The 27,834-nt window shown below is 37.2% G+C and overlaps 1 long non-coding RNA gene across 1 annotated transcript; it reads right to left on the bottom strand.

The window, feature by feature from the left end:
- Positions 1-244: 244 nt before the first annotated feature.
- On the bottom strand, positions 245-25,629 carry LOC127483509 (uncharacterized). Its single transcript, XR_007909838.2, has 3 exons — positions 25,468-25,629; positions 15,858-16,042; positions 245-5,319 (listed from the first exon to the last, which is right to left on the bottom strand). It is a non-coding gene; the product is annotated as an uncharacterized lncRNA (long non-coding RNA).
- Between the last annotated feature and the right edge of the window lie 2,205 nt (positions 25,630-27,834).

Genomic DNA, 27,834 nt, shown 5'->3' with positions numbered 1-27,834 from the left:
GGGAAGTGGCATTCAAACCTGGGTAAACAAGGGATGACGATGTCACAGGCACAACTTATCTGTTGTGCCACAAGGCTGGCCTCACTTTTTCAATAGAAAAAGTGCGATAGAAACATAACTCTAAACAAAACATTTTAAGCTTTTATTAAAAATAAACAAACATTGCAATTATTCTTATACAAACATAGCATAAAGAGGCATTTTGATTTCTAACTATGGTACATTTAGAATGGTCCTATGATAAATAACATTTCCCTTTAATGTGTTAATAGATTAGTGCTTGTATGCTAATGTTCATTATTTTAATACTTTGTTGGCTCCTATAATAATCATAAACACTCTAATGCCAGCATTAACTATTATGCTAACTGAAATATAAGTTAATAGACACTCATTTATGATCAACTATAATCTTCGTAGATTTTTAGCACCATATGCTACTGTCAGCATTACATTATTTACTATTTATTGATTGTGTAATTTATTTTCTGAGCTTGTGAACAAGAATTGCCTTCTTCTTTAGGTAGTTTAATTTCAATTATCTAAATGGTTATGGTTGATCTACCAGAAAATATCTCCAGTCAACTCAGACATTATGTTTTTTTTTTCCCATTGATATGTCTTTTTATTTTTTTTTTTTATTTTTGATGTTCTAGAAGGGTAATCACATTACTGAATTGTCAAATTGTTACATAAGAACCAAATCTATGCATAATAAACTAGTACAAGACTAGAAAGGGGGTTTGTATCACACTTAACACTATCTAATATGCAGCATCTAAATCTACAATTTGCCATCAAACATTCTTACAATTAATCAATTCACTTACTTTCTAGACATAGAAATTGATGACTAAGGTGTTAAAAACAAAGCAACTTAATGCTGCATTAGTAAATATTTAAAACACTTCAGTATAAGACTTTTAAAAGATCGGAAGAACTCTAACGAAGTGTACAGATATTTCCCTAACAAGCTTCATCAGCTAAACCAACTAAATGTGAAAAATTCTTTTGCAAAGGAGATGTAATAGAGAGACAGAAACAGATTTTTTTTAAATGAGCAATTCTTTGATAATCTTTGAGGACCCATTGTTAGATATATAAATTTAAGGAAGTTGAACACAAATGTCCAAGAACAGAGTGTTAATTATGACTGGTCAAAAAAGGCTTAGAAGTTACCAATCAAATACTAATGTTCTAGTTCTCTCAACATGATTATAAGATGCAAAAATGACTCTCAAATATCACTGGTTACTTGTAAAACATTCATATTCTAAATTATATTTAACATTGGTAATGAAAAGTACATTTGAAAGTATGAATAAAATTCCTCAAAAAGAGTGCCATAAACATTGGCTGATTAGCCCATGTTAATTAGCATAAGGGAAAATTGTGTGTGTGTGTGTGTGTGTGTATGGAATTTAGAAAGCCCTTCAAATAAATTTTTAATTCTGAACACAATTTCCCCCAAAGCAAGGATTTCTACTACTTAACAAGAATAAAGGAATTTATAATTTTCTTTGAACTACATGCATATTTGTTGCTTATATTTCAAAGAGGAAAACACTTTTAGTTTCCAAAGTGGTTTTAATTGGCAGTCACTTTTTTGAATAGTATTGGTGTGCTTTTACTTTAAATTTTTATCACTTTTTAATGAGTTTGTTATTTACATGAAAGAGAGTTAGAAAGAGGGAGGGAGACAGCTTCCACAAGCTGGTTCACTCCCTAAATGGCTACAGGGGCCAGAGCTTGGCCAGGTTGAATCCAGAAGCCTGGAGCTCCAACTGGGTCTCCCCCATGGATACCAGGAGCCCAAGCCCTTGGCCATCTCCCACTGCTTTGCCAGGCAAATTCGCTGGGAGCCGGATCATTAATAGAGCAGCCAGGACTTGAACTAGAGCTCACGAGGGATGCCTGAAGCACGGGTGTCACTTAACTCACTGCAACACAATGCCAGCCCCGGTAGCTTTAAAAATTCGCAAACTCTAGGAATCTGCCATCTTGCCTGTAAGAACAGCTCTGAGTAATTCATTTTTGATTTGGTGGTTATCAATACATAAATCAAGAAAAGATAAGCTATACAAATAATCACATTTGAAACATTTCTTAGTATTCTCTATATACTTTATGCCTCATAAAATAATTCATCAAAAGTCAGGACTTTTCATTACATAATTTGTGTGCTCTAAATTTAAAATAAAAGATGACTAAATTATTAAGTTGGACTTCACTGAAATGAAAAACATCTGTTCTTAAGAAATCAGAAAAACTCAAGCTAACAATGTAAAGATACTACTTTCAAATTTCATATCTGATAAAGAACTTATAAACAAAGTACTTAAAGAATTCTGAAATTTCAAGAAATAAATGGATCAACAAACTGTGTTCCATCCATTCAATGGGGTGTTATTTACAGATAAAAAGAAATGAGCTGGTGCTGGCGCTGTGGCATAGTAGGCTAAGCCTCTGCCTGCAAGGCCACCATCCCATATGGCACCAGTTCGTGTCCTGGATGCTCTTCTTCCCAGCCAGCTCTCTGCTTATGGCCTGGGAAAGCAGCGGAAGATGGCCTTAGTGCTTGGGTTCCCATACCTGTGTGGGAGATCTGGAAGAAGCTCCTAGCTCCTGGCTTTAGGTTGGCCCAGCTCCAGCCTTTATGGCCATTTGGGGAGTGAACCAGCAGATGCAAGACCTTTCTCTCTGTCTTTCCCTCTCAAAGAAATTGATAAAATCTTTAAAAAAAAAAGAAAAGAAAGAAATGAGCTATAAAGCTACAAAAATACATGAAGGAAATTTAAATGCAAATTATTTAGTGAACAAAGCCAATCTCAAAAGCTTACATCCTGTAAAGAATGCAAGTATACCATATACCAGAAAAGGCAAAACTATGGAGACGAGAATTTTTAGGCAGTGAAACCAGCTTAAGGAACTCTGAAATTATAAATTTGCTGAAGTCCATTGGATATACAAAGCAGAGCATAATCAAATGTAAAGTATTGTGAGTAGTATTTATGTTTCAACATTAGACAAACTCAGTTATCAATAGCACATACAACATACATCCCACACTGAAGGAAGATATTAGTAATAGAGGGAACTCTGGGATGAGGGGAAGTGGCACTATATGGGAAATCTCTGTATTTTCTTTTTATTTTTTTAACCCACTGTGCTGTGCGCTGTGGCACAGTGGGTTAAACTCCTGGTCTGAAGTGCCAGCATCCCACATGGGCACCGGTTCTAGTCCCAGTTGCTCCTCTCCCAATCCACCTTTCTGCAATGGCCTGGGAAAGCAGTGGAAGATGGCCCAAGTCCTTGGGCCCCTGCACCCGCATGGGAGACCTGGAAGAAGCTCCTGGCTCCTGGCTTCAGATCGGCGCAGCTCCAGCCATTGCGGCCATCTGGGGAGTGAAGAAGCAGATGGAAGACCTCTCTCTCTGTCTCTACCTCTCTCTCTAACTGTGTCTTGCAAATAAATAAAAATAAATCTTTAAAAAAATTCAAACATTTCTAAGAAATAAAGTCTATCAATTTTGTTAAAACCTCCCCAAAGGGAAGAAGGTAAAGACTAATCCCTGATTTTATTTTATGTTCATTTTATCAATTTTTTTGGCCCAATATTTAAAGTGCATTGTTGTTCACATCATCTATCAATCATAACTGACAGCAGTGGAATTTAAGTCTTCATTACTTTTTTTTACGTTTTCTATTAGCCCTTAAGAATTTAGTTATGTTTGGACAGGTGTGTGGAATGGTAGTTAATACATAATTGGTGGGGCTGGCACTATGGCGCAGCAGGTTAAAGCCCTGGCCTGAAGCGCTGGCATCCCATATGGGCACCGGTTCAAGTCCTGGCTGCTCCACTTCCAATCGAGCTCTCTGCTATGGCCTGGAAAAGCAGTGGAAGATGGCCCAAGTCCTTGGGCCCCTGCACCTGTGTGGGAGACCCAGAAGAAGCTCCTGGCTCCTGGCTTTGGATTGGCTCAGATCTGGCCGTTGTGGCCAATTGAGGAGTGAGCCATCGGATGAAAGACCTCTCTCCTCTCTCTCTGCCTCTCTCTCTGTGTAACTCTGACTTTAAAGTAAATAAATAAAAAAATAAAAATCTTTTTAAAAAAATACATAATTGGTAACACTCAGCCCATGTTGAAGTGCCTGGATTTGAGTCGCCGCTCCACTCTTAATTCCAGCTGCCTGCTAATATGCACTCCAGGAGACAGCAATGGTAGATTAACACTTGGGTCCCAGCCACCCACTTGGGAGATCTGGATTGGGTTCCTGTACTCTTGACTTTGTCAAGCCCAGGCTGTTGCAGGGATCTGATGAGTGAACCAGCAAATGGAAGCTTCCTCTCTATCTTTCTCTCCTCTTCTCTCCATTGCCTTTCAATAAATAAATAAATTCTTTAAAAGTATTTTACTACATTTTTATCTACTCATTTTATTTGTCTGGTGACTTCATTTAGTAATCTTTTAGATTTTAATGACAGAAAAAAATGAAAAGTTTAATAAAAATAGTTGACTTTTTTTTTTTCAATTCTTTCTGAATCTCCACTGCCAAGGCATTCACTTTAACATGCCTGATGTAAGTGCTCAAGTTCACATTAACCTGATAGCGTGATGTCTGATGGGAAATAACCACAGTCTCTGTCCATGACTTTAATACTTCACAAGCCGTAGAATCTGATCAGACCAAGTCCTGAGCTTGAATGTCATCTTTAATATATGATGTCATTTTTGTAAAAAAACTGGCTATTATTTCTTCGGTTACATCCTTCACAACTTAAGGGCTGTGCGTTAGCTGCATGTTATTACCAAACAAACGATCACAAATGCAGATGGACACATACTCATCTATCACCTTACAGTTTACAAATGAGCCTGGGCACGGCTCAGCCAATGCTCTCAAGATCCAAGAAAACTGTGGCTGAGATGGCAGCCAGCTCATCATATGCCCACAGGTCGTGTCACTGAATTCATCTCCTTGTGGGGATAGGAAGTTTTAGGTCCCTATTTTCTCCCTGGACATTGATCGAGGGCCACCACACTTGTCTCAGGAGTTACCAGCACTTTCTGTTGTTGTTTTTTCGTTCTGTAATTATTCACGACTGGGCTGCTTGCCTTTTCAGGATCAACAGGAAAGTCTCCCTCCTGAGTCTTGAAGGCAGAGTCTTCAGCTTCAGATCAGAACCAAGGCAGTGATGACCTCTCACCTTTGCCAGGAATGTGACCTCCTCTGTTACTGTGGGTGTGTCCAGCCCAGTAGATTTCAAAGAACACAGACGCTTCTCAACTTACTTGGGGTTAATCTTGATGCATCCACCTTAAGATAGAAATACTATAGATCAAAAGTGCTTTTAACGTACTTAGCTACCACACACCATAACTTAACACAGTGCCCTACTAAGTATCATAGTTCACTCCCCTGATTGGCACTGGCATGAGCTGCAGCTCACTGCTGCTCCCAGAACTGAGAGAAAGGGTCCGCATATGAGCCTGGAAAATATCAGAATTCAGAAAATAGAAACACAGTCTCTATTGAGTGTACTGCTTCCCCACCATCTAGTTGAAAAGTCCTAAATCCAAATCTTGATAAGTTGGAGGCCACGTATTATACTTAGATAAACCTGAAATCCACTGTTCACATTAGAGCATTCCAATGGTTTTAAAAATCATATTCACTCTTTTCAAGGATGTGTTTATTTAGTATTTTTAATATGTTTTAAAATTCATCAAAATTTAAGTATCACCTTTTCAGTACTTCTCCTTTGGGAGGCAATAAATAAACATCGGGTTTAGTGATGATTTTAAAACCACATCCCAAATGCCAAAATCAAGTCTGATTAAATAACATATCTTCTAATGATGATGCAAATTGTCAACATCACAGTATTTATTGAGCTTATTTCTGCTTTTTATATGTAATTAAATCACTGTCATTATATATAATAAGCATATTAAAAATATTGATATCAAAATAGTCTTAATTATTTCATATGAAAATTTTACTATCATTTTATTGGTGGTGCTTCCATATTGATGAGATGTAACTGTAAAAAATTGTTGGTGGTGCTTCTATGTTGATCAGATGAGATACAACTGCAAAAAATTTAGTGATTTGCTTTGCTTTCCTGTTAGAATAAGAATAAACTGCTTTTATAGCATAATGTGTTTCACTTTCAAGTCATTGTCATTTGCTACTATTGCTAGCTGGTCTTTATTTTGGTGCATACATTTCTCAAATGGTTCCATTTTTTAGTTGATGCCATCACTTTATTTTTTAGCACATTCCTTTTTGACAATACTGTTGTATTGGATTTTTGAAATGTATTTTAGCTACTGTTAATATAAAGAGAACAGAATGCATGTCTCTGGGCTTCGGTGGTCACTGCTGACTCCTAGCACATTATCTCTGGATGGTTTCCCTTCTGAGCCCATCTCCTGGATCACATCACCATCTAGATGTGTTTCCTACATTGAATATTTGGTCAATAATAAAAAAGCAAAGCATATTATTTTTCTAGATTGTCTATTTACCACTATCTAATTCTCAACTGAGCATAAATCTTGATCAAGAAGGGAAAATCCTCATTTTGTGTAAATTTATCATTTTAAAAAAAGGCTTAAAAATCTCTGGACTCCTAATTCTAACGCTGGAGTTTCATAAGTTTTTTGGACTGAATGTCTTCTATCATGTGTTTATTTTTATAGTTAAAGTATTTTCTCTCAATTATCTCACAGTATCTCCTCACATAAATCTATGTTGGAATTTTTCAACTAAAAATCAGGAAATTAGCATTTACAACTTTTTTATTAACCACAATGTCTTCTTACCTATTTATGGCTTAATACTTTAAAAAGTATCCATCTTTAAAAGATAATTTATTGAGTTACCATTTATTTTCTAAAAGTTTAGAAATTGAATATTCATATATGGAAACATAATTTTTATATTCATTAAGATTTACTTTATTTACTGAACGGCAGAGTGAAAGAGACAAAGGCAGAGAGAAAGACATTTTCCATCTACTGGTTCACTCCTCAAATGGCCAAAACAAGAATGGGCCAGATTGAAGTCGGGAGCCAGGAACTCCATCCTGGTCTCCTACATGGGTAGCAGAGGTCCAAGGACCCAGGCCATCCTCCGTGCTGTTCCAGGCAGATCAGCAGGGAGCTGGATCAGCAGAGGAGCAGCCAAGACTCAAACTGGGGCTCAAATGTGTGATGCCACTGTTGAAAGTGGCTGCTTAAACCACTGCACCCAATGTCAATCCTACTTTTCATTTTTTGATCATGTTCCATTTATAAGAGTCATTTCCATCACTTTACATCATTAAAGAAAAAATGAGTATATAAAGTGTTCCATCGTCTACATGTGTAGGTATCTGAGCTATCAGAACAGTGATTTCTTTTCTTGAAATAATTGTCAGTTCTTTCCTCCTAAAGAGAGGCAGTGTTCATATATGGCGGTTTTCTTCATGGCAAACTGTATGATCATGCAAGAAGACAGGGACTGGGCTAACCAGAGGATAAAGACGAGCAAAGATCACAGGGGCCTCAGCTACTCTGAGAGGAGGGAATTGATATGGTCCACACTCCCTAGAAGCCAAGTTTCAATCAGCAGCCTGGAGGGCACTCACGTATGTGAAGTTTAGAGACCAGTGGAACACTTAACCCAATGGGATCAAGGAAATCAAACCAGGGAGAATGAATGACAGTTAACTCTCCTCCAAAGGTCAGCATTAATCTAGGGATACTGTTTCACCTTAATCCACAACAACATGTAATTCATACAATTCTTACCTAAACCCAGAAACTCTTTCAAATAAAGAATAATAGAGATTATCCAATAAAATGAGCAGTTCTGTAAAAGCTCAAAAAGTGTTTTCAATAAAGAATATAATAAAAATTTTCATATTAAATCAACTTGTAATTTTATAATATTCTTAGCATTTCCAGCATTTCCTCAAATTTTAAATTCAATTTATTGAAGTGAAATGATTGAGATGTACTCTTCTTCTAGTGATTATGTAAATAACTTATTTTTAAAAGAGAAGGAAGTATTAGAGAAATAAAGAATTGATTCAAATCCCAATTCAGCCTTTTATAAATAACTGAACAAAGATTTTCAAGCAACCAAATTCATTTATTTAATCTTTTTCTATAAAAGACTGCCTCTCAAAATGAGCAGTATGAAATGGTATGTGATTATGTTTTAGGATTAACATATGCAAAAACAAAATTTATTTTTGCTTACTTATCTTTGCTTTCAAGCAACATATATATTTGTGAGGATTAAATGAAATGAAAAGCTGAAACATCACATTTATAATTAAGGTAACATTTTCTAGAACACAAAAAAAAGATTCAGATATATGGTTCCTATGTTGTGACTAAGAACGGAGCTGTATTTCTGTTGATTCATTGAGTTTTCAGAATTTATTGTATGCCACCCAGTGCTAGGCAATGTGCTAGGCGCTGATTTGAATTTGGTCTTTATTTTTCATTACATATATTTTCTTTGGCCTCCAAAATTTATAGCAGGACACAAAAATGCCATTACTTGATTTCAATGAAATAAAACATTCGACAGAACCATGAACCAGTAATGAGAGGAAAATCCCTCTCTATATTACACAGGAAATGTATGACACATTTATTCAGCCTGATGAAAACGCTTACAGCAAATTTACACATTTCCTTAGCATCTGCAAATTCAGCAGTTTCTATTTGACATCCTCTAATTTACAAAAAGAGTGTAGTCATGACAAAGAAATAAAATGAAGATTGTTCATTTTCAGGTAATAGAGCATATTTTACTGCTAACATGTCACTCAAAGTCATGTAATTACTGTATCCAGTGAATCTGATCTTTCACTAAGATACTTTTCTATTCTCTAAGTAGAAACAATTTTCAGAATTATGTTTTTCTTTTTTATTATTTATCTGAAAGGCAGAGTTACAGAGGCAGAGAGAGAGGTCTTCTGTCCGCTGGTTCACTCCCCTGATGGCTGCAATGGCCAGAGCTGAGCCGATTCAAAGCCAGGAGCCAGGAGCCAGGAGCTTCCTCCAGGTCTCCCATGTGGGTACAGGAGCCCAAGGACTTGTGCCATCTTCTACTGCCATAGCAGAGAGCTAGACAGAAAGTGGAGCAGCTGGGTCTTGATTGGCACCCATATGGAATGTCGGCCCTGCAAGCGGTGGCTTTACCTGTTACTCCACAGCTCTGGCCCCCAGAATTTTGTTTTGATTCTCAATAAACTTTGCACTGTCATTGGCATAAACCAATTTGGAAAATAATATATTTTATGAAACACAGTGTACAACTTTCATAATGTAGTATAATTCTATTACAAGTCAATTTGAGGATCAATATTCAAGAAGTTCTTTTTAAAATGTATCATCTAATTAAAGTTACAGCTATTTTCATATTACATTTCTCCCTTTAAAATAACATTATTTTAAAGTGGTGCTGTGGCACAGTAGGTTAATCCTCCACCTGCAGTGCCCGCATCCCATATGTGCGCTGGTTCTAGTCCCAGCTGCTCCAATTCTCATCCAGCTCTCTGCTATGTCCTGGGAAAGCAGTAGAAGATGGCCCAAGTCCTTGGGCCCCTGCACCCATGTGGCAGACCTGGAAGAAGCTCCTGGCTTCGGATCAGCACAGCTCCCTCCATTTCTGCCAATTAGGGAGTGAAGCAGCGGATGGAAGACCTCTGTCTCTCTGCCTCTCCTTCTGACTTTCAAATAAATAAATCTTAAAAGTAAAAAACACCTCACAAAGGACATGATTAGACATTTATCAAAAAAAATTACAAAAGTTCACCACGTATATGAAAGGTTATTCATATCAATGATCAGAAAATTCAAATTAAAGCCACAATGAAATAGCACAACTCACATCTGTTAGGATGGCTATTATTTAAAGATATAGATAACATGTACTGAGGAGGGTATGGATAAATCAGAACACAGATATAATTGCTGAAAATACTAAATGGTGAAGAAAACCATGTGGAAGTTCCTCAAAATATTAAACATGGAACTATGTTATCCTCAAGTAAACCTGCTTCTGGGTATATACTCAAAAGAACTGAAATTATGAGCTTAAGGCTAATGAACGCCAAAGTTCGTTGGAGCATAATTCACAATAGCCAATACATGGAAAATTCCAAGAATAGATGAACAAATAAAAGAATTATATATCAACATATATAATATATATCAACAAAACAATATTATTTAGCCTAATCTTAAGAAATAAGGAAACTATTCCATTGACAACAACTTGGATGGCCTAGACATTATGCTCTGTAAAATAAGCCAATCACAGGTCAAATCCTGCATGATTCCTCTTATATGAGTTATCTAATACAGTCAGATCCACAGAAGCAGAGAATAGGAAGGTGACTGATAGGGTTAGGAGTACTGGAGATGGGGATTTGATTTTTGAGGGGTGTGATGTTTCTTTTCTGCAATATGAAAACAGTTCTAGAGATGTGTTATCCAGAACTGTACCTATAATTATCACACTTTTACCCACTTAAAATGCTAAGAATATAGATACCATATTAAGTGTTCTCATCAGATAAACTAAAACGCCTCACAAAGGAACTAAACACATTTTTTGGAAGAAAATGATAGACCTTTAAAGATTAACTGTTTTAACAATAAAGCATTTATAAATTCTTATGGGCGATGGGGGGCCATTGCTGTTTTACAACAGGTTAAGACATCAGCGTGGGACACCAGCTCCCCATATCAGAGTGCCAATTCGAATCCTGGATGCATTTACATCAGATCCAGCTTCCGTCTAATACACCTAGAAAGGCAGCGGATGACAGTGCAAGTGCCTGGGCCCCTGCCACCCATGTGACAGACCCAGTGGAGTTCTTGGGTTCCTGACCTGGGTGCTCACTATTGTGGCCATTTAGGCATTTGAGACAACGAACCAATGGATGAAGATTGGCATATTACCTCTCTCTCTTTCTCTCTCTCTCTCATTCTGTCTTTAAAATAATTTTTAAAAATGTTTATAGACTTCCGTAAAACCCTTTTGTAAACTAATATAAGATATAAAGATTTTCAAGCTGCTTTTACTCTATGTTGCACTGAATTTATAACTAATGACCCTGCAAATATGATATCTCTCAACTCCTCCCAAATTGATCACCAAGACATTGTAGATTTCATGATTTCATCTGGTCAGTTTCATAACACAACACTCTCTCCCTCTGTGTCCATAGCCTCCTTGTCTTCAGTCTATTCTCTCTCTCTCTCTCTCTCTCTCCCCTTCCCTTCTTCCCTCCCTCCCTCCCTCTCACCCTGTGCTCTCCTTTCTGTGGATGGCTCACTTTGTTATTATAACTTACAATATTCTTCTAGGATTTTTACTAAAATGAATGAAATTTTGAATTTCCATTATACAAAAAATAATGGCCTATGATTTTGCTGAAATTATTCATTTTAAAACCTCTTGAAAGTCCTTATTCTTTTCTCATTTGTTTCAGCTCTTCAAAAATAAAAAAAAGTATGTAATCATTATTATGCTTTCATCAGTAAGAATTCTCATGGCTTTCTAATAAAAGACATTAATCAAATAGAGTATAAAATGCCCTAAATTAATCTAAGTCTATTATCAGCAATAGAGTTAATACTCTTGGATCAGACTGACGCTTCTGTTCAATCACATTATATGGTTGCACTGGACCCACACTCAGGGCTGGTACTGAGCTTCAGGCCAAGGTTACAAAGGACAGAACTGAGTCGGTCTAATCCTTCACTCTCACGGAAGACAGGCTGATGCTTCTCCTAATCATTAGCGTTTCGAAGCTCAGAGCCAAAGGCTAGGGCCTCATCCCCCCGTGTGCACCTTCCCTGTCAGGTTCCTGGACCCAGAATAGCAGATGCCCATCCTGCTTTGCATCTTCAGCTATTTAACCGCAGCTTCTGCCTTAAAGTCAGTGCCTCAAGCCCACAACCATTCATTCAGTTCAGTGTGTGCAAGTCCACTGGGTGATCTCGTCAGATCCGGGCCTCCCCGTGCATCTGTGGTCCCTGTCAGTGGGCTCAGTGACGGTGTTGGCCATTTCTCACGTTTGGGGGAGTGGGCAGAGAGCTGGCTGGTGTGTTCTACCTCTCCTTCAGCTGTCTAACGTCCATCCTCAGCCCATCTGGATTTGCACACCTTGCCAAGGAAGCAGAGCCTAAAGCGAGAAGCAGCATGCATGGTCTCTTTGGGCCTAGGCTCAGATTTGGGACAATGTCATTTCTTTTTAAAAAAAAAACATATTTATTTATTTGAAGACAGTGTTACACAGAGGCAGAGGCAAATGCAGATGCAGAGAGAGAGAGAGAGAGAGAGAGAGAGTTCCTCTATGTGCTGGTTCACTCCCCAAATGGCTGGAGCTGGGCCAGTCCAAAGCCAGGGCCAGGAGCTCCTTCTGGGTCTCCACCATGAGTGCAGGGCCCAAGCACTCGGGCCATTTGCCACTGCTTTCCCAGGCACGTTAGCAGAGAGCTGGATCGGAAGAGGAGCAGCCAGGACTTGACCTGGCACCCAAATGGGAGTGCAGCACTATAAGCAGAAGCTTTACCTGCTAAACCACAGTGCAGGCCCTGAACAATATCATTTCTAACAATTTGTTTTACATCACAAGTCCAGCCTGCACCGAAGAGTTAGGGAAAGAGATGTCATCGTTTGGTTGAAGAAGATGATAAAGTTTCCCTGTTATATTATCTATCAAATAGCAGGTACAAAATAGTTTCTGTTCAATGAATGGCATTAATAGCTATGAATGGCAGACTCCGTTTCATTGTATGCTAATAATTTACTTTGCTCAACACATTTTATACGTACATAGTACTCTAAATGCTTATTTATTTTTACATAAGTTTTTAATACGCAGTAATGACATATGCCTCCAGGGTACAACATGACATTAAATACAAGTAGGAATAGACAATGTATACTGTTGAAATCAGGACAATCAATGTCTCCATCTCCCCATCACCACTGATGGGGGCTCTCCCTCCCAGTTATTCACAGAAATATTCAATTTCAACAGTATACATTGTCTATTCCTACTTGTATTTAATGTCATGCTGTACCCTGGAGGCATATGTCATTATTGCGTATTAAAAACTTATGTAAAGATTTCTTTCAAATAACTAAAATTTTTTTTTTAAAAAATAGACCATATCTTTTAGTGTTTAAACTTATTCATGATATCTGACTCCAAAAATTGCTGAACTAAAATTAACAAGAAATTTGAATTTTAAATTTTGAAAATGACATATAATTCTACCAAATAGCATAATTTAATAGAAAAAAAGAAAATATTTTGAAGTGAAAATAATACAAGGTATTGACTCATTACATGAAGATAAGCTGTTATCAAGAAGAAACTTTAAAATATTATATGTTACAAATATCAAAATATCTCAAATTGATGATCTAGATGTTTTTTCCAAAATACTTATGAAATAAAGGAGCAAATAAACCATAACGTGATGCCTAAGATGTAGAGAAAAAGAAATATCTATACTTTGTTGGTAATACTATAAATGAATAATGCTCTTTGAAAAACAATATGAGGGCCAGCACTGTGGCTCAGCTGGTTAATCCTCTGCCTATGGCACTGGCATCCCATATGGGTTCAGGTTCAAACCCTGGCTGTTCTGCTTTTGATGTTCTGCTTTTGATTCACCTCCTTGTTAATGTGTCTGGGGGAGCACCTGAGGCTGACTCAAATGCTTGGGCTCCTGCACCCATGTGGGAGACCCTGATGAAGCTCCTGACTTGGCCTGGCCCAGTTGAGGCCATCTGGGAGTGAACCAGCAGATGGAGTTCTCTTGATCTGCCCCCCACCATAGTTCTTCTTTCAAATAAATAATTCATTTTTAAAAAAGAAAAACAGTATGAAAATGCAACAACAGACACAGAATAGAATTACCAACTGGCACAGCAATCCTGCTGCAGAATATATAACCAAATGAAAAATGAAACAAAGTAAGTATGTTCAAAGATGGCTACACTCTCATGTTCATTACAGCACTGTGCACAGTAGCCAAGATCTGGAAACAAGGACATGCCCATCACAGATGAATGGCTAATATGATTACACATACAAGTGTATTTATCATCATTAATGTCATCATTTATGTTAAACATGGATTAGTCTAGACAATAAGACAAATAATTCACACTCTTCTGTGGGATCGAAAAATGTAGAGATATGGACGTTTTGCTTAATGGTTAAGACATCAGTCAAAATGATCAATTCCCACATCAGAGTTCTGTTTAAGTTCCCAGCTCTGGATCTTGATTCCAGTTTCCAGCTAGTAGAATCAAGGAAGACTCTGGTAATGGCTCAGACAACTGTGTTTTTGCCACCCACATGTGAGACCTGGATTGAGTTTCCTGCTCCCCCATTTCTGATCCCATGTCTACAATTGCAGGCATTTGTGGAATAAACCACCAAGTGGAAAATCTGTTAATCTGTTTCACTATTGCACAAATAAATTAATCTAAAAATCCAGAAACTAGTCTCTTTAAACAACAAATAAATAAAAATGTTATACTCATTGAAGTAGAGAATTGAATGGCAGTTACCAGAGGCTGGTAATAAAATAAAATAAAAATATATATTTTTTAAAGTGGCTATCTAGGGCAGCACTGCAGTTCAATAGGCTAATCCTCTGCCTGTGGTGCCAGCACACCAGGTTCTAGTCCCGGTTGGGGCGCCGGATTCTGTCCCGGTTGCTCCTCTTCCAGGCCAGCTCTCTGCTGTGGCCCGGGAGGGCAGTGGAGGATGGCCCAAGTGCTTGGGCCCTGCACCCCATGGGAGACCAGGAGAAGCACCTGGCTCCTGGCTTCGGATCAGCGCGGTGCGCTGGCCGCAGCAGCCATTGGAGGGTGAACCAACGGCACAGGATGACCTTTCTTTCTCTCTCTCTCACTGTCCACTCTGCTTGTAAAAAAAAAAAAAAAAAAAGTGGCTATCTAAATTTATGGTCCACATCATAGTTAAAGCTGAGCAATGATGTTTTCTCCCTAATGTCAGAAACCAAAGCAAACCTGTCCTCTCTCAGGACTCTTATTCAACCTTGATGGAAAACTTAACTAGTGGGATGATAACTAAAGGAAAAAGTAGGACAGATTGGCTAGAAATAAATAAAACTCTCTCTGTCTGTGTATGACATGATTTTGGATGCAGAAATTCCTAATGAATCACCAGATTCTTGGAAGGATTAGATGACTCCAGCAAGGCCATAAGACACAAGGTTAATACAATTCATATACAAAAATTAACTGCTTTCCTATATTAGGGGTGTCCAACAAGTTTATGAAAATGTGTAATATGGGAAAACTATACATGGATTTCAAAATGTTTGCACCAAAATATACTTCTCTTAGATTTTCCCACAAATTTTGAAACACCCTTTTACAACAGCAACAAGCAATTCAAATATGAAAGTAAAGATAAAACAACCACCTGCCAATATCACACATACACAAAGATAATTTTAAGTACAAATCCAGTTCCCAATGGATTAGAACATTATTAATACTTCAGAAGTTTGCTTTGGAGTTACATACTCATTTGCTAGCAATGATAAGGTAAGCATTGCTGATAGATTCAAATTATGTATCTACCCTTTCTTTTTCAAGTATTCTAATAATTATTTGAACCTGTATGGGTTTTCACTGTTACAGGGCATGTTACATGACTCTAAAGGAATCGATCAGCACTATTAGTTGAAAGCTGTTAAGCGTCCAAAAGCAACAAGTGTAGGCAAAAGGAGGACATGTGGCTTGTACAAGTCAAGCATGGCAGGGCCTTTGCACATCGCACTTACATCTCACTGAGACCAGAAACTCCTCACTCGGACTCCATTCTTCTCCTCTCCCATCCTGGCCTCTGTTCCTGTGTCCGTCTCATTTTAGAGGATACTTTGCCACATTATTGTAGGCATGACTGCCAAGGTACAGTAACCCTGCATATAACACTGTTGACAGCGCGAGAATGACAGACTTCTTTGCTCTGGTAGACAAGAAAAACAATGGAAAATACTTTGAAAGGTTTTTCAAATGTATGAAAATGTATGAAATCTACTAAACTATCTACAAAATATCTCAAATGTATGAAATCTACAAAACTGAAATGGAATCACTGTGTACACATGGTTTAGGTTCATTTACCCATTGAACAGCATCAGCTGAGTCCCCGTCACATCCACTGCACTTTTGTTCTCTTCAGGGGTAAAGCAGCTAGCGAAGCCACAGTCCTTGCTCTCATTAAAAACTCAGTGCAGAACAAAGACGATAAACAAAATCAATGTCAGATTGTAACATTATCATGAAAACAAAGCTAAGATGCATGAAAAATGGAGAGATATGATGTCTAGTCTATGGTGGGAAGGGGAGGTTTCCTTGATAAGGTGACATTAAGAAAAGATTTGAAGGGAATTATAAACATATGGTTCCCCATATGGTTGAGTGGGAAGAAACAGGACAATCTTTAGAGAACAAAAACCATTCCAATTTGTGCTGGGCAGATTTTAAAATAATAGATTGATGATGCCAATTTATTTTGCTTCTATGTTTTCTTGGCAATTGCCACTTTTATAATATCATGATCTTTTTATGTTCAAAATTATCCTTTGTATATGCAACCTAAAAGTTTTTAATTTTTTAAAAGTTCAAAATAACTACTAGTCAAATAACTGTGATATTCCAGCTAAAAACCATATAGAACACAATGTTCATTTTTCATGATTATGACAGAAACATAGTCTCATAGGCAATTATAAAATCAAAAAGGACCACAATGACTTGGGATTATCATTTTCATTATATCCTATCAATATTTCATTCAATTAATAGGTATGTGCTGCTTTTTCATCTCTGTACTGGACACATTATAATCACAGACTTTTGTCATCCAATAGGGCATCAAAGTCACTTAGATTTATTTCAGTTCCTTTGTGTGTATTTTGTAGACCCATGTACTTCATGAATTTGATGTAAGTTGGGTGAAGAAAGACAAACAAGGCTTCCTATAAAAGCAAACCATGGGTAGCAGCAGTGATGGCTCAAATAATTGGATTCCTGCCACTTGTGGGAGAATAGGATTGAGTTCACAGCTCCTGACCTTCCCCTAGGCTCAGCCAGGGCTTTCTTGGATATTTATGGAGTAACCAGCAGATGAGGACATTATCTCTTTCTCTCGCACTTTCAAATCAATTAATTTATCAATCTGAAAAGATACTTGGGTCTCATTTGCATTGCATTGATATAATAAACTTACAGAGAAAGCAATTACACTTTTTTGTTTCCTTAGCTAATATATAAAATAGGTAACATCAGACTTCATATCTACACTATGAAATCTTGCCATCCACAGTTTTTACCATACAGAAGTTATTTTTGAATATTTTATTCAGAGAAGTGCAGAAATACAATAATACTTGTAATATTAATAATGCATTCCTAATTTTCATAATATATATTTCAGATTAACTTTATGATGCTACCTCTGTGAGTGGATTTCAAAAAATTTTGCAGCAAAATAAATTTGTAATTAATTCCATTTTCCATGAATTTTTTAAAGTACTCTTGTATGTTTTGACTTTTATAATTAAGCACAGAATTCTATACTGGTTTTTAGTTTGCTGGATAAATAGTTGTGAATGGATTCCTTTGCACCAGACTTTGTTGAGTGATCCTTCAGGGTCTGAATTGATACTGTTTTGGTTGATCAAATTTCCATGTATCAGTTAGAATGCTCAGATGTTCTCTATTCTTTATTATCGTGCTTGTAAACACTATGATCAGATAGATATATTCCTCAGTACTTTCACTTTTCGTTAGTATGTAATTTTGCATAATTCGTATAATTATATTTCTAAATTATTTGTTGCTACCATAAAAGTGAGGTTTTTCTCTGTGTAAAATCACCTATCTTATTAATCCAAATCATTCTCTCATACTCCTTGTGATAGAAGAAAGGTCACTTGAAAATAATGACCATTTCTCTAATATTAATCTTTATACCTTGTTTTTCTTAATTCACTGGAAAACTTGTAGGAAATCATGAATACAGTGACAATTTAAGCATTCTAAACTATTTGCTTTTCAAGAAAATTATTTTGATTTGATCATTTTGTTTGGAATTTTATTGACTTTAGATCAATAACTTTTTAAAATTAGAGATTTTTTTCTTAACCATACACACACACACACACACACACACACACACTGGAGGTGTGTGGGAGGGGTATTGGGAGAATGTTGATCAAAAATACAAATCTGCAGTGGAACAGAATAAACAATTTCTTGAGATACCTTACAACATAGTGGATTCGGTTGTTAGCAATGTACTGTCTACTTAAATATTGCTAGGAGAGTAGATTTTAAGTCTTCTCACCACAAGCAATGACAACAAATAGGTGAGCTAATTGATGTATTAATTAGCTTAATTTAACCATTCTATATGTATACATACATCGAAACATGTCGCATACCGTAAATATACATGATTTTTATTTGCCAACTAAAAATAAAAAATGAAAATACTACTACTGGGAAAAGGCACACCAACATCTAAAGACTTCATGCCAGTTTTGGCAACAATAAAAGCAGACATAGTACAACAGGCTTAGTGACCATTCCCAAGGGTTTTCTTCTGAAATTCTAAATATCATGTCACTGTACACACGTCCTTTAAAGATTCAAGGCAAGATGGGAACAAATAATTGTAAGCAACATTTCTTCAGTTTAAACAAAATATTAACATATTGTGGAGCACGTAAACTGCAATTTAGAAAATTAACAACTGGATGAGTAATACTGAAAATATCTGAAATTAAAGAGCCACTGTGTAGCATTTCATTTTCCTAATTGTCATTGACTGTGCATTTTGAAATGATTAGTTTGACTCACAAATAAGAAAGCATATAACTCTTTTATGTTCACGTTTATTCAGCTACTGATGCATGTCCATAAACTCTTCTAAAAGCGTATCAGAAGGATTTATTGTCAACTATGAAGGATGTTTTTAAATGGTCTAAGGAGACAGGAATGGTCATTGAGTGTGTACATAGTTTCTGGTAACAGCATAATACACCAATTCAGAAAGCGCCCCACGACAGACACTTCTGATGGAGGTGGGTGCACTACATCCTGGAGATTTTTACATTTAGCTCGTCATGGAACCCAGTGCCCTGGGGGAGGGGAGTCCCAGGAGGCTCTACGCCGTAGCTTGCACCTTTCCAAGAGCAGGCTCATCGGTTTGCTCTTGTTCTCCATAACTCTGCATCACCCCACGCAGAATGTTTTTCCTCTGTGTTCTCGCTGGACTTGGTGCTCACCACTCATCACCCTGTGTTACATCTATCTGGATGACCTCATGAGCCAGCTGCAAGGAGTGAGCACTTGGCCTGCATCTTCTCATTCTCACCACACCACTTTAAAGCAGTTCTCAGGGGCAAAGTGAGCCTCTTCTTGATGCATCTTAATTAACAATCAGGGCAATTTAGTGTCAATAACTTTATATTTTAAGCTATAAATGACTTTTTGATTTATTCAATTACTTTTCTAATTTTAGTTAAATTTTTATTTTGTCATTTTTTTTTTTTTTTGACAGGCAGAGTGGACAGTGAGAGAGAGAGACAGAGAGAAAGGTCTTCCTTTTGCCGTTGGTTCACCCTCCAGTGGTCGCCGCGGCCGGTGCGCTGCTGCCGGCGTACCACGCTGATCCGATGGCAGGAGCCAGGTGCTTCTCCTGATCTCCCATGGGGTTCAGGGCCCAAGTACTTGGGCCATCCTCCACTGCACTCCCGGGCCAGAGCAGAGAGCTGGCCTGGAAGAGGGGCAACCGGGACAGAATCTGGCGCCCCGACTGGGACTAGAACCCAGTGTGCTGGCGCTGCAAGGCGGAGGATTAGCCTAGTGAGCCGCGGCGCCGGCCTATTTTGTCATTTTTTTTCTTTTTAACATGTTAATGTGGTGAATTAGTTTGACCAAGTCTTCAGTGTCAAACCAGTATTTTATTCTACAACTGAGCAAATTTGGTCAATACACACTAACTTTTTGTGCTATAGCGGATTTAAATGCTTCTGTTCTATTTATGATACACACAAACACTCACACATACAGAAAAATTAATCCAGGCCTTTACATTCTCCCAGGTGGTTTGGCAATCAAAGTTTATAGTAGCAATAAAATTGGTATACTGGGGGCCAGGGTTGTGGAGCCATGGTGAAGCCATTGCCTGCGACGGCAGCATCTCATGTGAGCACCTGTTCAAGTCCTGGCTGCTGCACTTCCCATCCAGCTCCCTGTTAATCTGCCTGGGGAAATAGCAGAAAATGGTAGAATTCCTTAGGACCCTGCCACCAGCATGGGAGACCTGGATGGAGTTCCTGGTTGCTGAGTTTGGCTGGCACAGCCCCGGCCATGGAAGCCATAGAGGATGAATCAGCAGACGGGAGATTTCAATCTCTCTCTCTCTCTCTCTCTCTCTCTCTATTTCTATCTCTCCCTCCTCTCTGTAACCATGCCATTCAAAAAAAAATAAATAAACCTCGAAAAAAAGAATTCATACAAAGTTCCATTATTTTTTTTTTTTGACAGGCAGAGTGGACAGTGAGAGAGAGAGACAGAGAGAAAGGTCTTCCTATTGCCACCCTCCAATGGCCGCCACGGCCAGCGCACAGCCGCCGGTGCACCGCGCTGATCCGAAGGCAGGAGCCAGGTACTTCACCTGGTCTCCCATGAGGTGCAGGGCCCAAGCACTTGGGCCATCCTCCACTGCACTCCCTGGCCACAGCGAGAGCTGGCCTGGAAGAGGGGCAACCAGGACAGAATCCGGCGCCCCGACTGGGACTAGAACCCGGTGTGCTGGCGCCTCAAGGCAGAGGATTAGCCTAGTGAGCTGCAGTGCCGGCCAGTTCCATTAAATTTAAGATGAAAATTTCTATGAAATTATGATCATTTAGTTGTATCTAATTTTTATTGTTGTTGCATATTTTGTGTGCTTATTTTGTTTTTGTAGATACACTTACTACTGAATTATTACATTACTATTGAATAATTATCAAAGTTTTCTTATTGAAACATTTCCAGCAATTTCTTTGTAATCATCCAATTTTTCATGTTTAATGATTCATATGCTTCTTACATTGGTTATGAGTAGTGGATATTCTTACCTGCTTCTTTAAATTTCATACCATTTTCTTCTCTTTTTTTTGCTAAAATGTGACAGAGGATTTTCTATCCATCTTTTCAAATAAATAATTTTTAACTATGTTGACCATAAATTTTTGTTCCATTTATTAATTTTGTCTTTGAAATTTGTATTTTCATATTCCCACTCACTTTAGAGTTGTTTTATCTTTTCCTTACTTTTTTTTCTTTAAAATATGTGTGTATGTGTATATATATATATATATATATATACACACATCTATTTATTTATTTGGGAGGCAGAGTTACAGAGAAGCAGAAGCAGATGCAGAGAGCGAGGTCTTCCATCCACTGGTTCACACCTTAAGCGGCTACAATGGTCAGAGCTGGGCCAGGCTGAAGCCAGACACCTGGAACTTCTCCAGTGTATCCCACAGAAGTCCAAGGGCCATCTTCTACTGCTTTCCTATGCCACAGCCAAGAGCTAGATTGGAAGTGGAGCAGACGAGACTCTAGCCGGCATCTATGTTGGATGCGGGCACTGCAGGTGGCGGCTTCAACTGCTAGGCCACAGTTCCAGCCCCTCTTCTCTTTTTCCTACATCTGACCTCAGCTCACTAATTTTTATCATTTTTCTTATATGTACTTGCTAAACATTCTGCACTGGTTTTTATTTTGACTCCACCCCTTTGTTTGGTATAATTTTATCATTTATTTTCAACATTTTATCATATGTATATTATTTTCCAATATTATTATGTCCCATTTAAAAGTCAAGCATTTTTTTTTTTGGTTGTTGTTACAGAGATGGTCAAGAGAAGTGTCTGTTTCAAAAATATATCTTATTTCTAGCTTTTTCTTTGTTTATTTCCTCTGGGGATTTTTTTTTTATGTTCTTGGAAACTGTTATGCATTTAAATGATATTTTATATCATTCACAATATTACTTGCTATTTTATTGTAAGAGACTTTTAAGGCCTTCTAGTTCACAAATTGCTGGAAATAATAGCATTTTCTATTTATTTTTGCTCCATTACTTACGCCCTGTACCCCACAATTCTAATGGTAAGGCTTCATAAACTTTTCCATACATTATGTGCAACTGTTACATTTCCATATTTGGCTTACACAAACCTACAATTTATTTTTACGAGTGACAATATTTGCCCTTCTTGAAACCCTTCTCTTTTGTTGGCAAACATTCTATCCATCCCTGTTTTCTTGTTCCTTTCACATTCTCCTGCACCATCCATCTCTCCTAAACTCTAAATTCTGCAGTTCTAGAGATCTGATTTCCAGAACTACCTTTTTTGTTCTTTGAAGTTCAATTTCTGTTATAACTTAACAGTTTTACCGTACTGAACTACCAACTAAAATCTTGCATTTCTAAATGCCAACTGTAAATTTTATTAGTGTATACCATTGGTGTCTTCAACATATCTTGTACACAATTCTAGTTTTTCTTAATAAAGGTCATCACCAAAAACCTAGATGAAGATAATTTATGCTTTCAGCACTCTACGAATAAACTCCAAGTAAGACAGTAGTCACTGAGAACACCCAGAAAAACGCAGATTTGAAACTGAAATACATGTAGGGATATCAGGATGCTACCTAGGGAGCAAGGAGACCAGATTCTCAGAACCTGAGGAGACGGGAAACAAAGTACCCAGTTCTATCTTCATCCTTAGGCTTTGGACTGGAAAACAACGCAGCAGAAAACATCCAGACATAAACTTACGGATAAAAATGTTTGGAAAATCAAAAAAAGCACAAAATCTGAGGACGCTTCAAAAAATTCATGGAAAAATAGAATAAAACTACAAGTTTATTTTGGTACAAAAAACTTCCTGAAATTTTTGTATACTTTTTGATAATACGCATTTCTACGAACTTCATGAGGATTCTTTGTATGCATGTATATATAAAAATATTAATTTAAAAGGATCTATGAAGCAATAATAATGCCGTAGGAATCTAAAGTATATACAGAACAAAATTCATGACAGTTTCCGAGATTTCTGTGATTCCATTAAGATAACTGCGATTTTCCTGTATTACCTAATGATAGACACATGTCCCGAGAAGTGTATCCGCAGGCAGCGTTGCCACTGTGGGACAACACAGAGGGCACTTGCACAAATCTAGACAGTACAGGCCAACTGTGACAGACCGTGGTCTCTCATGCCTTGAAGAGACTCGGCACACCTGAGATGCATTAAGCTGCTGCTGGCATTACGTGGCATAATGCTGTACAGTAAATGGTTCTTAAATCAACAGAAGTAGTACCCTCTAAAACACCAGTGCGAACTATAGTGTGGTAAATACATAAGACAATAAAATAGTTGTGCATTAACACTAGCAAGCATTACACACCGTGCCCAACTGTAGACGCAATAATTTTATAGGACTGAAAGCTCAGCGGCATTACTGACACAAGCATCACCACAAACACTGAGGAAGATGCTGCCCTGTGACCTTCAGATGAGCAAGACATCACTAGGTAATAGAAGCTGTTCGCTTCCATTATCGCAGGAGGTTACCGTTGTTTCTGTGGGCCATTACCGACAGAAATGTAGTTGTGCAGTAACAGACTGTATGTTCACTTTCACACATTTTACAAGTTTAATGTATTTCAACTCTAACTTAGTTAATGAATTTTGGGCTGAGTTTTTCTATATGTAATTAAGAAAAAAAATTATCAGTTTCCCACTTTGTAAATTTGTCTCTTCCTCCTATATTGTGTCCATTTATTTTGATTCATGATACAAATTCTGTAGTTTTTTCTGGTACTGACATTAAAGATATATTCCTTTATCTCTAGTAATGAATGCTATTTGCAACTATATTTATTTATTTATTTATTTATTTTCTTTTTTTTAACTTTTATTTAATGAATATAAATTTCCAAAGTACAGAATATGGATTACAATGGCTTCCCCCCAATAATGTCCCTCCCACCCGCAACCCTCCCCTTTCCCACTCCCTCTCCCCTTCCATTCACATCAAGATTCATCCTCGTTTCTCTTTATATACAGAAGATTAGTTTGCTCCCACACAGAAACATAAAGTGAAAAATACTGTTTGAGTACTAGTTATAGCATTAAATCTCAATGTACAGCACACTAAGGACAAAGATCCTACATGAGGAGTAAGTGCACAGTGACTCCTGTTGTTGACTTAACAAATTGACACTCTTGTTTATGGCATCAGTAATCACCCTAGGTTCTTGTCATGAGCTGCCAAGGCTATGGAAGCCCCCTGAGTTCACTGACTCTGATCATATTTAGACAAGGGTATATTTATTTTAATGTTAGTACAGCTGAAAGAACATTTGGTGGACATCATATTATACCTTTTAATCCTAGACATTCAAGTCTTCTTGCAAATACTTAGAATATTTCTTGTTACCAGTGAAGGAAACTTCAGTAAAAGGGTGAGCTAAGCACTGTCAACTGGCTAACCTTGCTCACCGCATAGTTTGTAGACTCAATTTCATTGAAACACAATCCTGCTCATGCTGTCACGTATGTTCTAAGACTGCTCTCATGCCTCCTCGTTAGATTTGTGCACTCATGATAGACTATCTTCAACGAATTCTAAAATAGCATTTGGCTCTTTACTGAAAATGTTTGCCAGCTGCCATTCTAGACTGTAATATTTTTAAATAGGGGCATTAGTATTTTTATATTCAATGTAATTATTGATAATTCTACCATTTTACTACATAACAATTCTCCCATCTCTTCCGTGTATTCTCTCTAAAATATTTGAACTAATAAAATGCTTCATTTGCCGTTTGTTTTCTATTTTCATGTTAGCTATATACTATTTCATATTCTTTCTTGGGTTTTATGTTATAAAATTCACAATTATTATGTGAAAAATATTTTGCAATAGAAATAATTGTTTTATAACTTGCTCTAAAATGTTAAGTGCAGAACACTTTTGTTGGGTTTACATTCTGCCCACATTTTATCCTATTTTTAATCTACTGTTTCAATTTTAAATTCATGTAAGTTCTTAGGCATTATTTTAATGTAACTTAAAGAGGTTTGATTGACACCTGTACACAGAGTAAGTTATAATACAGGAAAACTCAAGTCGTTTAGAGGATTCCCTGGCTCTTGTTCCACAGCAAGACATTTTCACTTCTTACTGGGCAGTAACAAGCCAGCCCTTGTCCCAGAGGGAGACAAGGTTTCTATATCCTAAGACTGCCCACTATATGAGCAACTTGAAAAGATTGTTGAAACAAAGAACAATCAGTGCCTCACTCACCAGATCCACAGAACTGCAAGAAATCCATGGAGAACCATCTCTTGACGGAGTCTCAGCATTACTTGAGATCAAAACCTGACAAATATTTAAACAAAAGAGAAGTTCGTTAATACAGATGCAAAAACCTAAACAAATATTAACAAGCAGAAACCTGACAGTATCTTAAAATGCTAATATATTATGACCAAATTGAATTTATTCCAAGGAGTAAAGAGGTTTATCATGTAAAAATCAAATAATATAATTTGTTCCATTAACAAAATAAATTAAAAATTTAAATTATAATTCTACTAAATGTAGGAGCAGCATTTATTAAATTCAGAACCAATTCAAACAAGAATAAAGAACCAACAGTGAAGAGAAATTTTATAATCTGGTAAAATATATCCATATAAATTCTCCCTAACACTTAATAGTATTTTAATGTTCTATAAATTTATATGTATCTTGAGCAAGTAAGTAATTTGAACCTTCAACTTGTAAATTACTAATATGTGACTCCAGTTGAATTATTATTCCAGTACCATCACCCTCCGCCCATTTTTGCTACCGACGCTTAAGTGAAAACTGCAGCACATTGCAAAGAACAAAAGAATTCTGGATTAGTCACTGCCTTCCCACTATCCAAATATATAACTGGGAAGAAAAATGTTATCATCTCTAAGTTTAAAACTCAACACTTTGATAATGCAAATAATGTATATTCTTTATCAAGCTTTCAGATTGCTATAAGATTGCATATTAATAAGTCTATATAAATTTCTTGGGAATTTAAAGTGATATGAAATTATAATGTGATATTTTAATTTAATAAAGTCTCAGTAAACTAAAGAAAGATAAAGCCTTATATAACCAAAATTTTTCCTTTGTAGATTTACTTTATTCATTACTTTAATTTATATATTTTGATTATATATGTCATCTTAAACCTAGAAAATTGAAGGAAACACAAAATCCCTACTATCATAGAGTTCATACCCTCTAAGGGGGAAGAGACATTAATTTAACAATTATCTAATGTTAACTGTGGTTGCCTTTAAAAATGTATACTTAAAATGAAACCCCAGGACTGTGCCGTGGCTCACTTGGTTAATCCTCCACCTGTGGCGCTAGTATCCCATGTGGACGCCGGGTTCTAGTCCTGGTTGCTCCTCTTCCAGTCCAGCTCGCTCCTCTTCCAGGCCAGCTCTCTGCTGTGGCCCGGGAGGGCAGTGGAGGATGGCCCAAGTGCTTGGGCCCTGCACCCGCATGGGAGACCAGGAGAAGCACCTGGCTCCTGCCTTCAGATCGGCCAGCGTGCTGGCCTTAGAGGCCATTTGAGGGGTGAACAACAGGAGGAAGAACTTTCTCTCTGTCTCTTTCTCTCACTGTCTAACTCTGCCTGTCAAATAAAAAAAAAAAAAAATGAAACCCCTGCAGCAGGTTAATCCTCCTTCTGCAGCACCCGTATCCCATGTGGGTGCCTGTTCTAGTCCTGGCTGCTCCTCTTCCTGTCCAGCTCTCTGCTGTGGTCTGGGAAAGCAGTAGCAGATGGTCCAAGTGCTTGGGCCTCTGCACTCGTATGGGAAACTGGGAAGAAGCACCTGGCTCCTGGCTTCGGGTCGAAGCAGCTCCGGCCGTTGAAGCCATTTGGGGAATGAACCAAACAAAGCAAGACCTTTCTCTCTTTCTCTCCCCATCTCACTGTCTGTAATTCTACCTCTCAAATAAATAAATAAAATCTTTTTTTCTTTTAAAAAAAGAAATACCTTGATTTGAAACATGCTAAAAATTAGTAACTCCTTTCAGACTACTCTAGTGTTGACCTACATTAGTGTTCAAAATCTTATATCTTGTGCACATACATACATGAACTATCGTAATCATTGATCTTAATCAACAAAACATTTATATTTTTAGTGTAATTTTGGTTTTCATGACAATAAATTAAATAGCAGATATCCAAAGGATGTTGCAAGAGTTAGCTAGTAAAAGTCTATTGTTTTGCTGATTTAGTCTATACCTAAAAACAAATTTCATGAAGAAATATAAAATACAGGTAGAAAAAGTATAAACTTCCTTCATCATATAACATCTCATTTGCTCATCACTAGTGTTGGAAGCAGAGATATTGAAAAGACCGAAATAATACAGAATTAGGATAGAATATTTTAGGTGACACTTTTTTAGAGGACTTTTTACCTTAGGATATCACGGAAGTTACAAAAAGTTTTATGGAAAATAAGTGCAATTAAACTGTACACATATTAAGCAATCTCTAAACAACACAATCTTGACTCCTAAAAGTAAGGAAGAAATCATTCTTGTTCTTTGTAACTGCAGTGTATTTCTGCCATGTGCTAGATGTCTTTTAAAAATTTTTCCCGG

The sequence above is a fragment of the Oryctolagus cuniculus genome, chromosome 13 (assembly GCF_964237555.1).
Source record: "Oryctolagus cuniculus chromosome 13, mOryCun1.1, whole genome shotgun sequence".
Classification (NCBI taxonomy): Eukaryota; Metazoa; Chordata; class Mammalia; order Lagomorpha; family Leporidae; genus Oryctolagus; species Oryctolagus cuniculus.
This window is presented reverse-complemented; position numbering and strand designations above follow the sequence as displayed.